We start from the raw sequence: 18,001 nt of genomic DNA, 5'->3' as shown, positions 1-18,001 counted from the left end.
GCTGTAGGGTCCCAGAAGGTATCCGAGGTCTCCCCGGATGAAGGTAAGGCTGGGCTTTTGATCACAGCCGCTCTCCCCTTTAAAATGGCACGGTCTCTGCGACAGAGCTGGCCACTCTGGGAGAGATTTCAGCAGTAGTAGAGGCTGCCCGGCTAGGGGATCCTGGTCCGCCAGTCCCTAACAGGTCTGTGGAATATAACTGTCCCTCACTCACAAAATAGACACTCCCCCGCACGTCCACACACTGTCCTTTCGCTCTCTCACTCACATACTATCTTACAGCCTGCTGTCCCATCGGCTGCCATCTTGGATCTCCCTAATTTTCAATATGGTATAGTCTTCCACTTGTTTATATCTTCCTCTATCTCTTTTTTCAACGTCCTGTAGTTTTCAGAGTACAGGTCTTTACCTCCTTGGTTAAGTTTATTCTTAAGTATCTTAATTTATTTTTGTTGCAGTGGTAAATGGATTGTTTTTTTAGTTTCTCTTTCTGAGAGTTCACTTTTGCTGTATAAAAATGCTATGGAATTTTGGATGTTTTTGTATCCTGCTACGTTTCTGAATTCATTTATTAAATCTAGTAGTTTTTTGATGGAGTTGTTAGGGTTTTCTATGTACAGTATCATGTCATCTGCAAATAATGACAGTTTTACTTCCTCCTTTCTGATTTGGATCTCTTTTATTTCTTCTTCTTGTCTGATCGTTATGGCCAGGACTTCCAGTACTATGTTATACAAGAGTGGTGAAAGAGGGCATTCCTGTCTTGTTCCTGTTCTTAGGGGAAATGGTTTTAATTTTGGCCCATTGAGTATGATGTTGGCTGTAGGTTTGTCATATATGACCTTTATTATGTTGTGGTATGGTCCCTCTATTCCCACTTTGCTGAGAGTTTTTATCAAAAAAGAGTGCTGGATTTTGTCAAATGCTTTTTCTCTATAATTGATATGATCATGCGATTTTTGTCTTGCAGTCTGTTTATTTGCTGTATCACATTTATTGATTTGTGAATATTGTACCTACCTGGCATCCCCAGAATAAATTCCACTTGGTCATGATGATCTTTTTTTTTTTTTTTTAAAGTATATTTTATTGATTTTTTTACAGAGAGGAAGAGAGAGGGATAGAGAGTTAGAAACATCGATGAGAGAGAGACATCGATCAGCTGCCTCCTGCACGCCCCCTACTGGGGATGTGCCCGCAACCCAGGTACATACCCTTGACCGGAATCGAACCTGGGACCCTTCAGTCCACAGGCCGACGCTCTATCCACTGAGCCAAACCGGTTAGGGCATGATGATCTTTTTAATGTATTGCTGGATCTGATTTGCTAAAATTTTGTTGAGGATTTTAGCATCTATGTTCATCAGGGATCCTGGTACTTGGTATTTATTACCTGATTCACTCTTCAAAATAGACCTCAGGTGGGAATTAGCATTGCCATTTTAAAAAAGAGGAAACTGGAGGCCCAGAGAGTTCATAGTCACTGGTCTGAGGTCACACAGCTAATAAGTGGCCAAGAAGGCATTTGAACCTGTACCACTTCCCTCTTTCCTTTGGCACTACCTAAGGATTGCCACATCTTATGGCCCAAGCAGGACTCTGGGCACACCTTATTGAAGAATGTCTGTGGTCCCAGCCCAAGGCTCAGCACAAGTGTGTGCTTGGAGCACAGACTGCACTGGGTCCAGGAGTGAGCTGTCTCCTCTGGCCAGTGCTGAGCTTTATGGGCATTAACAACCATTTAAAAAGCGCTGACAGCACACTTTGTGGGTCCTAGTTAAGACGTACTAAAAAATAAGCACCTTTTCAGGGAGGAAACTACAACATGTTGGGGTGAAATACATCTACAGTGTCACCTATGCACATGTGTCATCCTAAAAAGGCTGGTGAGGGAGCAGTGAGTGCCAAGCTTCACCCTCCCTGGGTAGTCTTGATGGCAGCAGGTACTTGGTGAGCAGGTTAGCATCTCAAGCCCTGCAGGGGAAAGAGGAGGGATGTCTGAAGTTAAATGTCAGGGTTGGGTAGAGTGGGGCATGTAGTTATCTGCTCTAAGCTGTCCATTTTGCAGATGGAGAAGCTGAGGCCCAGAAAGGGGAATGAAAGGTCCAAGGTCACACATTCCAAGAGCTGTCCCCAGAAGCCCAAGGGTACACTGTACCCAAAGGGGCTACTCCTGTATTTCTCTCCTTCCTCCTCATTCTACCTTGAAACAGATGTAGTCAGGACCTGGGCAGGCCCAGAATTTGTGCTCATTCACTGGATCCTTAGGCTCCTCCTGCCTGTCTCTGGGCCTTAGTGGGGAGAGTCATGATGCTCAGGTGGGACTAGGGGAGTGGAGCATTTCAGTGTTGGATGTTCCCTTACTTCCTCCATGGAAGGCCCCAGCACACATGGGCTATGGCAGTCTCCTGGAGAGTGTGGGGCTGGGCCTCCCTCCTCCTGCTCTTCCTTCTTTCCTTCCACAAATATTTCTTAAGCTTACCTCCAGCCTAACACTGTGATGGGCACTGGGGAATACAGCAGTGAACAAACAAAAAGTGCAGTCAAATGATGAAACAAACCAACAAAAACAAAGTCTCTGGCTGCTTCATGGAGCTTACAGTTGATTAGAGGAGCCTGAAACTCGTAAAGAAGGCAGCCATGATGTAAGGCTGCTGTGTACATACTGCCCTGGTGCTATTCATTCCCTGAGGGGATCAGCCAGGTCAGGGAGGGTGAGGAGGGCTTTCTTAAGCAGGTGACATGCAAGCTGTGCACTGCAGGATAAACAGATGAGCTGAGATATGTGTGAAGTGTTAGCTGGAGGGATGGGACAGCAGGCAGAGGGGATGGCATGTACAAAGGCTCTGTGGCAGGAGCTTAGGAGATGAGGAAAAGTCAGTGTGGCTGGAGTGGAGCATGCTTAGGGAGGTGTAGTAAGAGGTGAAGTGGGCTGGGCCAGGCCTCTGTGTGGGCAATGAGGGCTTTAAGTGGGGATGGGGAGGGTCATATACTTAGATTTGTGGTATGGACAGATTTCTGGCTGTTATGTGGGAAGGTGGCCTGAAGTTCAGTCAGGAGTGGAGTGGGTGGTAGTTAGGGGTGAGTGGTGTGCATCCAGGTGGGAAGGGCTGGTGGCCTGGACCAGGGTGCTGATCTGAGTGCCAACTAGCTAGCTGTCTGCTCCCCTTTATTCCCCCTGGGCCTGCTGACCCAGAAAAGTATCTGCGGGTGTCCAGGAGGGACAGTGCTCTGGGACTCATTATTCTGTGGGAAGTGGAGGGCTAAGGGGATGAGGTGGGTGCCTTTCTCAGATGGGTGCCCTTCCTTCTCTAGGAAGCCAGGCATGGGTATTCCTTCTCTGAAATGCAACTCAAGAGGCATCTGGGTTGTGTGAGAGCATGAGCACTGAGGGTGTGACATTTACCTTATCACACTCTGAGATCTAACTCAGGGAGGAGCCAGTGCCCTGAGCAGGGAAGGAGCAAGAGGAAAAAATGGCTTGCTTTATTTAATTATGACTGATGGTGATAGCTTGCATCTTTAGCTGAAAAGTATCTATGGAGTAAGGACTGCTTTTCTCAATCGAGATAATTATGTTAATTAAAATGCTTCCTTTATAGTAGTTCTGATTAATAAAACAGTTTCACTGCTTTCTTTAAACATTCTAACCTTCTGTTACACGGATAGGCCCTTTCTCAGCAATTTATGGATCTTCACGCAGATTCCAAGAGGCAACCTGCTGTCGGGTGGCCTGGTGGCAGGCAGTTTGCTTACACATGTGGGGATAGATACAGGGAGAGGGGCAGGCGAGTGGACCTAGCAGGAGGCTGGACAGGCCATTAGGGGTGGGGATAGAAATGGGATGCTCCAGTGCTGTGGAGTCTTCTGGAGCAGTGGTCGGCAAACTCATTAGTCAACAGAGCCAAATATCAACAGTACGATTGAAATTTCTTTTGAGAGCCAAATTTTTTAAACTTAAACTTCTCCTAACGCCACTTCTTCAAAATAGACTCGCCCAGACCGTGGTATTTTGTGGAAGAGCCACACTCAAGGGGCCAAAGAGCCGCATGTGGCTTGCGAGCCACAGTTTGCCGACCATGGTTCTGGAGAATAAAAATACCACTTTTTTTTTCGAGTTGCTCTTTACTTCCACTGAAAAACATGGGGATAATTAATGAACTCCCAATTAAGGAAATTATATGTGGGAGAAAGAGGCGCCAGGGCCAGAGTGGTTTTGGAGTGAAGGGCAAACTGGGGGACTCCTCCACTCTGGCCTTGGTGAGCTAGGGGGAGATAGTCAGAAAGTGGGAGTAGCTAGGGGCTAAGAAGGGGGTGTTCTTAATAAAGTGGAGGTGGTTGTTGATATGCCAGGATAAGAGATGGAGTGCAGGAGGGACTGGGGTTGGGAAAGGCAGGAAGGTAGGGGAAGAAGGGGTGATTCCTGTCTCTCACTCCCAGGGAAGCTGAGCTGGGAGGAGTGAGTGGGGTCTTGATGGCAAGAATCTGAGCCTGGGCCTGGATCCTCCACCCCTGATGCCCTTTGTTACTGACACAACTTCATGGTCTCAGCCTTGATTCCTCCATCTCTGCCTGGGCCAGAGATCCCAAACCATGGCTCAGAGACAGAATCTGCTCCATGGATGTGTGTGTGTGTGTGTAAGCAAGTGGGCAAGTCTGTGTGCATACATGTATGTGTAAGAGTGTATATGCGACTGTTTGTATGTTCATGTAACTGTGATATGAGTGTATTTGTGCATTTATGTGTGTGAGTGTGTGAATATGAGTGTGTATGTGTGTAAGCGTGAGAGTGTGGATCATGTATGTATGGGAGAGTGTATATTCCAGCCACAGAATGTGGTAAAAATCTCAGCCCATAGATCTGGGAATATTGAGTGTTTCCCATCAAAATCAGGCTTTCGGATGTATTATGAAAAGTCAGAAGCCCTGGACCCTCTATCCGCCAGGAGCCCTGGGTAGGCAGAACAGTAGCTGCTCTTACAGAGCCTCCTCCCCTCTCCATCTCCATTATAGCCTGACCTCAAGTTGTGAAGTCCTGGTCTCAGAAAGTACTGGTGGGGTTCTGGTGCCTGGTGACTCTGTGGGCAGCTAAAGCCTGTGAGGATGGGGGATGGTATGGAGAAGGGTGTTTAGGGGACCCCAAAAGGGGGAACATCTCAACTGACCGCCATGCCCTCCCTCCTGAGAGGATTGAATATAGGTGGAGTCACAGAGACCTCATGTATAAGTGTCCCAGGTGCTGGAGGGAGACTTGGTGGGCTTCCTCACTCCATTCATACCCAGCCATCCCAGTCCTAGAAGCTGCTCTGCCCAGTCATGGTCACAGCCAAAGGGTTTCAAAGCTGGGGGCTTACTCTCTCAAGGAGGCAGTGAGGACAGGGTTACAGGAGATGTCATAGCAGTGAGGCCCTAGCATGGAGAGCTGACTGCCACCCCATCCTTGAGACCCCAGCAATCTGCTGTACATCCCTCCCCAGGTCATTGTCACTGCCATACTACTCATTTACCAGGGCTTTGGCTCCAATTCTGCTCATACCAACCCAGGCCACGCCCACCAAACACAGCTTGGGGCCTTGTTTATCTTCTTGCTCTCCTCCAATCCCAGCCCAGTCTTGGGCTCTCTTGCTGCCTAAAAGGATGAAGTAAGCTGAGGGATTCTTTTTTGAATATGCCGCCTGGTTGAAGAAGAGGCTGTTGCAGTCAGGGAGGCCCCAATAGCCCACAGACCATGTGGACCAAAAGGGGCAAGGGCTTGTCCAAGGTCATGCAGCCTGGAGCCATGGGCTGGGGAAGAGACATAGCCCAGGCCCCTGACCCCAGGGGTGTCTGAGGGTGGTCAAGGCCAAGGGACTGAGGCTGAGGGGTCCCCATGGCCAGAGGAAGAGATGCTAGAGGCTCTCTAGACCCTTGGACCTTTCTTGAGAACTCTGCACACTAACTTCTGGCCCACATCTTTGGGGCCTGATATTGGAGTCCCGAGGCTTGCCTGTGCACATGGGTCTGAGCACTCACACACGTGTGTGTGTGGGAATGTATACACACATGTGTTATCAGGTGTACATATACAAGTGTGAACATTTGTACTCATGTCTATGTGCTGGTACATGTGCACAAGTATTGGAACATGCCTGTATGTACACATGGGTATATGCAGCCATATGGTTACACATGTGTACATGTGTGTGTGGAGTGCTCCTGTATATACACATCTATGGTCATGTGTGTGTGTGTGCATGTGGCTGTGTAACATGTGTGTCTGGGGTGCTGTACCCCAGTAGTTCTGCCCCTGCATGTTCACATGTGTGTCTTCTCCTGCAGGTCTGTGTGTGCTGCTGATGGACCCTGCAGGCCCCTCCTTAGGCCCTGGAATAGGGTGGCTGTCTAGGCGGGTGGTGACAAGTCAGAGATATGAGCTCTGGCCAATGCTGAATGCTGGCCCCCTTGGGAGGGATGACACCATCTCTCTAGGTGCCCTTGTATGGAGAGAGCATGAGCTGTATCACCTGCCTGTGACTCCACTGTCCAGATGTGCCAAGGACAGGACAGGGACTTCCTTGCGTCCACTCCCCTCTGAGGCCCAGTTGGGGGCAAACCCTTCCTCAGGTGGCAGAACAAAATCCCAGATGTGCAGTGGGTTTGAGCAATGTGGAGGAGGGCCTTGGACTGGGGCCTGTCAGCTGGGCCTGCCTCCTCTGTGAAGCAGTAGCCTGGATCTGCCCAGAAGGAGCTGCCCTGGCCCTATCCCAGGCCAGCCCCACCCTCTTCCCACCAACACAGCTGCTAAGGTAGAAGTCAGCTAAGCCCCCATGTACCTTCCCTCCCAACCCTCTCCGCCATTATCTGACAGACTCTTGGGCTGAGCTTATGATCCTCTGCTAGGAGAGAATAGAGTTTTCAAAGACAGGGCAATTCCGACTGCTGAGATGTGGAGTGCTAATGGCTGGGTACCACTTCTGGGCAGGAACACCCCTGCACCTCAGTAGATATAGTTGGCTCCTAGATAGGCTGGCTGGGACCTGGCCTATCACTCCCACCTCAGCCTGCCTAGGGGGCTGCCCCCTCTCACCTCTACTATATTTATGTGCCTGTTTTATGATTTCAATTTTTAATGCCTATGCTCTTTTAAGACACTTAGTGCTTTTGAGTGGAACATTTCCTTCTAGGACCTGAGCACAGATTGAGGACAGAGCAATAAATCAACTAATAACTGGAAACTCATTTTCTGCTCCACGGCAGAGAGTTAACCCCTGCCTCACTGCATTCCTCTGGCCCAGGGTGCCGCGAGGGGGCCCAGTGAGCTGGTAGCTGAGCTGGGACCCTTCTGCTCTCTGCACAGACTTTCCCTGTTGCTTCTCTCCTCTCTTCTCCTGGGTTCCTCTCCTACTTGCCTTTGTTTCCCTCTTTTTCTTTGTGTTTTCGCTTCATCTTCATTTATTTTGGTCCTGCTCAAAGCTAGTAGGAATAGAGATGTCTGGAATTGGGGGTTGTGGAGGGGACCATGAGATAGTGTGAGAAGGGTTTGTTGGAAACTTCCTAGGCCTGGGAGCTGGCCCAGTTTTGCCCTGACTTGCTATGTGACTTAAGGAGAATGTTCAATCCTCTCTGAGCCTCCAGGTCACCACCTATGCAAAGGGGTCTTACCACATGGGCAGACCATGATTTGATTTTTACATTTGGGACAGACTTGACAGCAGAGGTGGGCAGTGCTTGAGGTTTTCCCACTTCCTCCCTGCCCATAATTGCTTGAGAGGGGAGAGATGAGACTTCCAGGCCTTGGGATTGGTAGTGGTCTTGATGCCTCTTCTTTCCTTTGCGTGCATAAGCCTGCATGTGTTAACTAATGCCGGCATGTGTGTGTGTGTGTGTGTGTGCGTGCACGCGTGTGTATATGTGTGTGTATTTCTGCATGTGTCTTGGCCTCCAGGGTCGTGAAGCACCACTACTGTCACTTAGGATGGCTCCTGATCCTCTGCAGTACTTGTGAAAGGGCTCAGAGTGGGGAACCACATCTGCATTGAGAGGCTAAATGTTGCAGGTTGAAGGGAGCACAAACTCTGGGACCATACTGCTTGGGTGCAAATCTGGCTTTCCCATTTATTGCCGTGTTACCTTGAATAAGTCACTTAACTTCTCAGGGCCTCAGATCCCTCTTCTGTAAAATAGAGATGAATAGTGCCTCCCTCCTAACTTTGTTACACAGGCTAAATGAATTAGCTGCCTATAAGGTGCCCAGTACATGTAAATGCAGTGTGAATGGTTGCTGTCATTATTGTAAGACACACACACTCATACATAGCATGAACCCTTGCCCCAACTCACTGACCATGAGGTACCAGAGATGCACCTGGTGTGCTCCACAACTTGCAATTGAGGAGGAGCCCAGTGTCCATCAGAGCAGCCAGGGGTGGCTTCCTGGAGGAGGTGGCACCAGCACTAGGCCTCAGATAGACAGAGAATAGGGTGGAGCTGTGAACCTGTTGGGGAAGGACAGAAAGGATATTTGGAGCATGTCAAGGTCCAGATGGAAGTGTTTACATTGATTCAGAGGTAAGCAGAGAAGCTAATATTTAGTACTGCATGCAGACATCTTGTATGTACTATCTTTCTGTGGAGATGAGGAATCTGCATTTGAACACGTATGTATCTTGCTCAGGATCACTCAAGCTATCAATGGCAGAGGTGGAATTTGAACTTTGTGTGTTTGACATTGAAGTTCTATTCTACTCATGGTGCAAGTTCCAGCACTGGGAAAGGGCAGCTAGTTTAAACCCTTTCCCACAATGCCCTACTTTACCCAGATACCTCTGGTAATGGAGCTGACTGCCTTTCAGGACAGTTCATGATTTTTTTTTTTTTTAATGATTCCACTCATTCTAACAGTGATATTCAGGGTAGGCCCAAATCTAGTTACCATAACTCACCCTTCATCCACTCCATAACCCCTCAGCCACACTCTGTCCATGTGGGCCCACTGGCTTCCTGCTGGGCCCACACTGGTAGGCTGCACCATTTCCTCCCAGTGCTCCACTGACATATGAAAGGAATGGAAAATGCCTTACACTGAACACCTGCAGTGTGCTGGATGCACAGCACATCCCACATTTGACCAAGGTCACCCTATAGAACAGGCTGGGTCAAGCTCCGGTGCCCAGCCCTGGAGTGCAGTGTCCCATCAGCCAGGTTGTTCACTGGCATCCAGGGCAATCTGGAGTAGTGTTCAGCCCCAAGAGTTTGGTTTCCAGAGTATTTATTTACTTATTTATTTTTTAATTCTCACCTGAGGATATGTTTATTGATTTTTAGAGAGAGGAAGAAAGAGGGAGGGAAGAAAAAAGAGAAAAACATCATTGTGAGAGAGAAACATTGATTGGCTGCCTCCTGTATGCTTCCCAATGGGGGATTGAACCCGAAACCTGTGTATGTGCCCTGACCATGAATTGAACCCACAACATTTTGGTGTATGTGACAATGCTCCAACCAACTGAGCAACCTGGCCAGGAAAATTTCCAGAGTATTTAAATGGATTCTTCTAGGTTATAACTTTAGCACATTATGGCTGATGTCTTCTTGGGGCCATAAAACAGCAAACTTTTCCCACTGGAAGCAGCTCCCAGCAAGACGTAGGAAAACCATCATGTCATCCAGTTATATGGATATCAGTTACTGTTTAGGGGAAAGTGTTGTGTGTGGGTTTATTGACATGTACCCCCTTTTCCCCCCCTCACCCCCCGCCCCATGCACAGGTGAGCCAGCCTTGTCAGGTGGCAGAGAACACACTGCCCCGGGAGTCGATGAGGGAGGGCTTATCCATTCAATCAGCAAGCATTATTGAGCAGCTACTATGTACCAGGTGCTGATTGGTAGGTAAGGCAGACACTAACAAAATAAAGGCTAATAGGGAATTTGAAATTGCTAAGGTTGCAGTGATGGGGAGGAATGGGGACACCTGTGAGATGAGGCCCAGGCCTCTCTCAGGTGAGGGAGCACCTGTGGGAAGGCCCTGTGTGGGGAACAGAAGGCTATGTAACAGGGGAGGAAGCCTCATGTGAGGACACTTGCATGGACTATGGTAGGGGCACTGAGACGTTTCCCAGGGGGCAGTGACCAGCTATTGATGGGTTAAATAGGGGGAGAGGTCTGATCTGATTTATGTTTTTAAAAGATCTCTCTGGATGGTGCAGGAGGGGCCAAGAGGGGAAACAGGGTAAGGCAGAAGTGATGGAAGCTTGGGCTAGAATGGTAGCCATGAGGGTAAAGAGAGGCAGATGACTGCAGACCTGCCTTGGAGGCTGATCTGGGGGTGGGGGTGGGACGTGAAGGAAGCAAGGAGGACAATTCATTTCCTGATTGATATGGGAAGACCATGGAGGTTAAGGATTGGATCAGACAGAGTTTGTTCTTGACTGCCTCCTGAAGCAGAGATGTCCATTGTAAGTTGGACTTACAAGCCTGGAACTCAGGGAGAGGGCTGAGCAGGGGATGGAGATGCAGGAGCCAGCAGCTGTAGGTGGTATTTATAGACATTGTGCAGATTGCCCAGGAGGAGATGTGGATGGTGGAGAGAGAGGACTAAGGCCTGGATCCTGGGCTCAACTACATGGAGAGTTGATGGAAGAGAAAATCCAGCATAAGAGGCTAATAGGGCACATTCAGGGAGAGCGAGGAGAGCCAGGATGGTGTGGCATCCCAGAAGCAGAGAGAGGGTTCCAAAAGGAAGTGCCAAGTTATCCTTGTCACTGCTGTGAGGGAGTGGGGAGATGTCCATTGCATTTGACAACATGGAGGTCATGGGGCTGGGCTGAGAGAAATTGTTGTGAAGGAGTGGACAGAATCCAGTTTAAAGTGGGCTGAAGAGAGGAAAGAAAGAAAGGGTGTCATTGACTCTCCCTAGAAATTTTGTGTAGAGGAGAAGAGAAATGAAGTGGTGACTGAAGGGGTAGAGTCACAGGAAATCTCTGAGGAATGTACAGGCATGTCCCAGACTCTTACCCAGCTGTCCTCAGTGGGAATATCTGTGTAACTCTAGGAAAAGATCAGACCAGGTCACAATCCACATTGATACAATCCACAGACCTTATTCAGATTTCCCAGTTGTACATGCACTTGTGCAGTTCTATGTAATTGTGTCACATATGTAGCTTTGTGTAACCACCACCACAATCAAGGCACAGAACTGTTCCATCGCCATGAGGTTCCCTATGCTACCACAAACCCCTTCCTCCCACAGTGGCCCTTCCTCCAGCTACCACTCCTTTGTCCTATATCTCTGTAGTTTTGATATTTAGTGAGTGTTATATAAGTGGTATCATATAGTTTAGAACCTTTTGAGACTGAACATTTTTTAATGCAATGTAATTAAGGGAGGGGATTTTTAAAGGACAAGAGATGCCAGGACATGATTGTTTGCTGGTGGGAAGGCTGAGGGATCCAGTAGAGGGGACAAGATGAGTGATGCCGAAAAACAGCAAGTGATGGAAGCTGACTCCTGGACCAGAGGAGATGGGTTCAGAGACCAAATGAAGTGGCACACCTAACCTTTGACATGTAGCGTGACCCCTTCTTAGGGAGGAAGAGGGGACATGGGCAGAGCAGGTAGGCTTCTAGAATATGCAGGGGGCAGATGAGGTGGTTGACATTCCTCAGTGAGAATGGAGGGAGGTCTCAATTGAGAGTGATAACTCAGATAGAAATGGGAGGTATTAGGAGAGCAGACAGGGGGAGACATTGTCATCTTGGGAGAGCAAGAAAGTGAGCAGGCCAGTGACATGAGCTGAGACTGCTCTTACCTTAAGATCATGGAGGGCACAGCTTTCCTGGCAGGCTCATTTTCTCCAACAACATTTGACTTTCCAGATGGTTGTCAAGAGGGTGCTGGTTGTGTTTATCTAGGTTGGAGTTTCATGAAAGTATTGCCAAGGGAGAGGGGGTCAAGGCATTTGAGGGGTTAATGCCTTGACTGTGGAGCCCAAGCTAGGAAAAGGGAGAATAGTGGATGTGGAGAGAGAGGTGTGAAGTTCTCAATTAGGTGAAAGAATTGTGGCAAGAGGACTGAGGGAGGCACTGGAGGGCTGGGCTGGGCTGGGAGGCCTGACCAGGAGTTTTGGTGGAGATGAGGGCCAGGCTGTGCCTGGGATAGAGGCTAGAGGGAATGGAAATCAAAGGTCACTAGAGATAGGAGGTCAGAGAATGGAGAGCACCAGTACTGGTCATCCCTAGCATGGTGAAGTCACCTAGAGGATGTCAATGGCTGATGTGAAGAGCGAGATGCGAGCCTTATGTGGACCAGGGGAAGTGGCCAGGAAGAGATGCTCTCCCAGTGTCTCCCAGAGTACCGAGGGAGGTCAGCATCTGTCAGACAGCCTTTACTATGGAGGAACATAGGTGACACAGATGCTGTTCCTGTCCCTATACCACAGTCTCATAGGGGAGATAGGACAAAATAATGAGCAAAGGTGGTAACATTAAACAATGGAATATAGGTCAAGAAACAGTTGCTCAGGGCGACAGAGATTTGGGCCTAGAGAAGATCTCAAGGAAGGAAGAAAAGTTCCAGTGACTGTGGTGGTAAAGGAGGAACAAGGGTGAGATGTGTTTTGAAGCATGGTGTGAATTTATCGAAGGGGCATTCCAGGAGAAGGGGGAGGGGAGCTGTGTGAGCAAAGCCCCAGAGTGGGGTTGGGGTGGGTATCCACGAGAGCAACAGAGGTGGGAAGGCCAGGTGTGCAGGCTGGCTCCTGAGTTGTCTCAGTCTTCTCTGGGAGAGGTGAACCAGATGCCCCTAAGGCTTGTGAACAGATGTCAACAATGGGAAATTGGCCAGTGGACTATCTGTGGACCCCTGTGTGTCCAAGCCACCAATTGCTGAGGCAAAGGGGCCTGCAAACTGGGGTTAGGGGAGGGTATTAGCTGCAGGGTGTGATTGACCAGTTCACCTGTGACCTTGAGCCAGCCAGCTCTGCAAAATGGAGCTACCCCAGCCACCCCATTCTCCCTCCCAGGGCTGTGTGAGTTGTCACAGCCCTGTGCAGTCTTCTTTAGCAAAACAAGAGTAGCTCCCTGGCAGAGATGCCCAGCGAAAACCCAAGGTGCATCAGAAAGCAGATTTTTGGGAGAACCTTTGATTTAGAGAACAAGATTTTGGCATAAAACTGAAATCAGAGAGCAGGGGCAGCCCTCAAGGCCATGAAACTGACTGCTGTAAACCTCATTAATCTGATGCCTCTGTGTTCAAAGTGGCACCTAATTAGAAGGAGCAGTGACTTTCCACAGGCTGGGAGGCCCATTGTTTCCTCTGAAAAATCACACCAGGTAACTACAAAGCCTGTTCTTCTCTCATGCCTGGGCTTCATGGTACCAATTAACCAGTGTTTAGGGTCAGCTGCCGGCCTGGGGCTTCCAAACAGTTCTCCAGTTCCTGGGGCAGATGGGTGGAGTTGATTGCCAGGCTCAGATGGGGATGAAGGACAGCCTTCTGGGCCCAGAGGCCTGGAAGGAGCTGGGGGAGGCAGAGGAACGACTGTTCTCCCTCAGCTACATTCTTTCGTCCCTTCCTTTCCTTCCAGGTCAAGCTGCTCCTGAGGGGGCCCCAGGAGAGGGCCCAGGATGCCCAACCAGAGGTGATACTTGATCTGGGGTCTTGCTGGCGGTCTGATCTGCATGGACTCTGTATCCCTGAGAAGATGAGGGGTCCTGCCTTCCCCTGTTTTTATCCTCACTTCCCATTCTCGTAGGGGCTTTGCACACAATAGCTTTATCTCTCTTAACTGAATGCTGTCTGAGAGGCTGGTGCCTGCCTCAGAACATAAACATCAGAGGCCATTGATGCTGCTCAGAAGCTTTTAGGTTAGAGTTGGGCAAGGTTTAGGCAGTGATGTCACTTTCAGTCTGGAATCGCTGGGTCTATGGACTGTGGGTTCTGTCTTCCAGGACATTGAACTGTAGTTGAGTCTAGAGACAGGGAAGACAGTAAGACTCAGGGGAGTGAGCCCGAAAGAGCCCCAGACTGGTGGTTGGGATTCCAGGATTCCAGGCCTGTTGCTGGCACTGACTTTTGCTGAATGACAACTCTGTCCTGTCCAGCTCTCTGGTCTGCATACAGGCAGGTCAGGTGGGGGACTAAGTATGAACCTGCATCAGCAGCTGTTCGGAGTCTGGAGGGAAGGGGCCACTCCTGGCTTTGCTAGCATATCTCGTAGGTGGGATGCTCACCACTTTTAGCGGTTGCTGTTTTTTATTGCTGGATAGTTGCAGTTGTTAGAATGGTCATTGTATTAATTTCATAGGTTTCCATAAATAAATTGCCACACACCTGACAGAATGAAACAACAGAAATTTTTTTTTTTTATCATATTTCTAGAGGCCAGAAGTCAAATCTAGGTATTGGCAGGGCTGTGCTCTCTCTGAATTTCTAGGGGAGGAACTTTTTGCCTCTTCCCAATTCTGGTGGTTCTAGGTATTCTTTGGCATTCCTTACCTTGTATGCATCACTCCATTCTCTACCTTCATCTTCACAGGGCATTCTTCCATGTTTGTGTGTCTATGTCCAAATTTCCCTTTTCTTATGAAGACACCAGTCATTGGATTAAAACCCATCCTAATCCAGTATGACTGTATTCTAACTAATTACATCTGTAATTATTAATCACCCTGTTTCCAAATAAAGTCACATTCTGAGCTTCCAGGTGGACATTAATTTTGGGGACACAGTTCAATGCACTACCTTCATTTTTCTTCTCCTGAGACCAGACTTCCACCCTGTGACTTCGTCCCCATCGGTTCTCCTGCCCAGTCCCAGCTCTGTCAGCCTCTGATGCCCCAAAGGATTCCAGCCCCCTCCTGCCCTCATGTTCTTTTTGGGGATGCCTGCTGGTTTTGCAGAAACTTTTCTGGCAGAGTATCTATCTTACTTCTTGGAGTTTGGTGTCCCTCCTCCTGCTCTTCTTCCCTTTAGATATGGAGCTCCCATTACTCAGGACTCAACCTGGGTCCTACCAGTTACCAGCCATCTTGATATAGAACACTGTAAACCCCATAGTAGGAAACTTCGTTTGAATGGCTTTTAAAAACCATCTCATTACACAGGAAGAACTCTCTCTTGCACAAGAAGGAGGTTCTGGATGAGCTGGTGCCTAGCACTCTCAAAATCCTGGGACAGGGCTCATTGTTGTCTGGTTTGGCCATTTAATCCTCTCTGGCCCCTTTCTTTCTGGGATTTGGACCCCAAAGATCAGACCCTCCACAGAGAGAGGAGAGCAGCTAAGCACCTGGGCTCTGATGGCCAGAGCCTCCCCCAAACATTCTCAAGGGCTGCCCCACCCAAGCCTGCCCTCCTGGAGGTAGGTGGAGCTTACCCAGTGGTCCCAGAAAAATCACAGTTGGGTGGGACCCTGGTGGTCAATAGGTCCAGCCCCTGCCCTCAGCCACTTGCCCTGTCCTTCTCCCCAGCAGCTCCCTGAGAAGGGACCCCAGCTCAGCTTCCTGGAATCAAGGTTTCCAGCTTCCTGGAATCAATCTCTAACCTTTCAGGAGGTATTCTTTGTATGTGGCAAAAACCCTGGCTGCCCCAGACATGACTTGATTTTAAACTCCCCTTTTCCTGGCAGTGTAACCTTGGGCAGGTCATGTGATCTTTCTGAGCTAAGTTTTCTCACCTGCAGAATGTTCAGGATTATTTCTGTTTCAAGGGTCATGGTGAATATGGGCTGTGTCCACAGGTATGGGATGCCCGGCCTTGGGTGCATCCTGGGAAGTGAATGCTGCTTCCCTTTTCCTAGGAGTGGCTGGCCATGGGGGCTTCTTTACCTCTCTTCTCTGCATAATGCTGGACCAAATGGCCACTTGGGTGATATGAAGAATGGCTCCCCAATATCCCTCAGTGGCCCTGAGTGGATGTGGCTTCCCTCCCCACACACAGAGCCCTGGGCGTTGTGTATGTGTATGTGTTGGGTGGGGGCAGGGATGACTGCTTCCTTGTTTTTGGTCCCTGTCCCAGCCGTGGGCACAGCTAGGACCACTCCTCAAGCCTTGCCCTCCCCTGAGGTCACCAGCATATGGGGGAGCTGTGGTGGGAGGAGAAGAGAGCCTATCAGGGTGTCCCTTACTGGAGATACCCCCTATAGGACTTTTTTGCCATCCTGACCTTTTTAGTTTTCAGCAGACCGATGGGCTCCCAGTACCGCTTTGGTCCCCACTGGCTAGTTAGGTGGGTCACAGTTAGGGGATGATGGCATGTGGAAATGTCAATGACATCCTCAGAACCTGGCAAAGTGGCTACCCCAGGATATGGGGCTGCTGAGCCAGTGATAGGACAGCTAAGTGGATAGACCGCTTCCCTCTCTCACAACTTAGGCGTTGAGGGTGTCTGTGTGAGGAAGCCCCAGAGTGGCAGGACAGGACACCTGAGGTTTAGTACCAGTTTCCCACAGACCTTCCCTGCCACCATACCTCTCCTCTGGCCTCTGTCAGCATACTACAACTCAGTATGATACTCTTTCTCTGGGATCTCTGTCTACAGCATCCCTTAGCCCTCCCTATCTGGTCTAGGTGCCCCTACTGTGTGCTCTTCCCTCTCACCTATGCCCAGTTCAGGACCTAAGAAGGCAAGGTCGAAGGAATTCTATATGTGTGGTCATCTCTCCCAGGAGTCACACTGGGAAATGTGTTGGGCTCTGTCACCCTGGTGCTCCCAGTGTCCAAGCAGTGCCTGGTGCAGATTTCTTTAGTGATTGAATGATAGGAGGATTGGACCTCATGGTAAGGTCTCCTTCAACAGACCATGGCTCCTAGAGTCAGGAACCCTGCTGCGTTGAAGACTGAGGCTCATTGGAGGGCAGAAGCTGACTCCTCTCCTCCTTCCTCCTTCTCCCTGAAGTCTGTCCCCCTGGCCTGACAGGGGATAGGCATGGGCTGGGTAAAAAGTGGGAGGTGCTGGGCTCTCACCACACACATGCCATGGTTTGCCACCCGCACTCCACTCACCAAGTCTCCTTCCTATGTCCCAGGGGTGCTGGCCTTCATCTGGGGAAACTGATGGAAACAGAGCCCTGCTTCTGCAGGAGCTACATTGGCTGGAAATGCTTCCCACAAGAAGTGGGACTAGATCAGGGTGAAATTTGGATAGAGATATTGAGGAACAGAGGAAACAGCTTTGGCAGAGATATAAAAGTATGACTGGATGTCTGTAGCCTGCTGTCAGGAACACAGGAATCTGGGTTTTGGGGAGGGATCCATTTGGGAGAAGGTTGGGAGGGTCAAGCTGGGAGATGCTGAGGACTCTGAATGCCAGGGGATGGATGCCATCTGGCTCCCTGCAGCACTTCTAGAAGTCACAGTGGTTCAATTCCAAGATTCCAGTCCATGAACCCTGTGTGTGAGAATCAGCCCTTTCCAGCCACTCCCCACTCCTGAGGTCAAGTTGTCCTGAGTGTGGCCTATTGCAGGGGTGTACCCCACAAAGGACTAACCTACCAGAGCCCAGGATTGAGATAGGCACAACCAGAGGGGCGAGCTAGAGAGGGGCGAGCTAGGATTTTTCTTCTCTCTCTCTCTCTCTCTCTCTCTCTCTCTCTCTCTCTCTCTCTCTCTCTCCTGGAGCATCAGAAAGGGTGATGCAAATATGGGCACCAGCCAGCCAAGCAGAGCTGTGCCTGTTTGGGTGTCTTCACCTAGCAAGGCCTCTTCTGAAACTCCAGATCTGGTTTCTGGGACTGGTTGGGGAAGCAGGGAGGGTAGAATCTTTGATTTGCTCCTAGGTGATGAACCTCAGGGAGTTCCTATTTATTGAGCACCTATAGGAACTGGAGAAACAGTGCTGAGTTGGATGGGGAAGACAGTGGAGGAAGAGTACAGGGGTCCTAGGTTTTTGGTCTTCAGAGCTGGGCCAGTGGTGGAGACCTTCACAGAGGCAGAGCACTGGAGGGGAGGAGAGGGCTTGGGGGAAGATGAGGGCCATGAGATGTTTGCGGGAAATCCCAGGGGAGATGGCAAAAATGTCAGAACCTTA

General features: G+C 49.5%; 1 protein-coding gene across 6 annotated transcripts in view; it reads left to right on the top strand.

Moving 5' to 3' along the window:
- Positions 1-18,001, top strand: part of LINGO1 (leucine rich repeat and Ig domain containing 1) — a 248,378-nt gene that overhangs the window by 106,706 nt on the left and 123,671 nt on the right. The gene's annotated exons all lie outside the window — the stretch shown is intronic.

This window comes from Plecotus auritus (assembly GCF_963455305.1).
Source record: "Plecotus auritus genome assembly, chromosome: 1".
NCBI classification, from domain to species: domain Eukaryota; kingdom Metazoa; phylum Chordata; class Mammalia; order Chiroptera; family Vespertilionidae; genus Plecotus; species Plecotus auritus.
The sequence above is the reverse complement of the archived record's forward strand: the minus strand, read 5'-3'. Positions and strand labels throughout refer to the sequence as shown.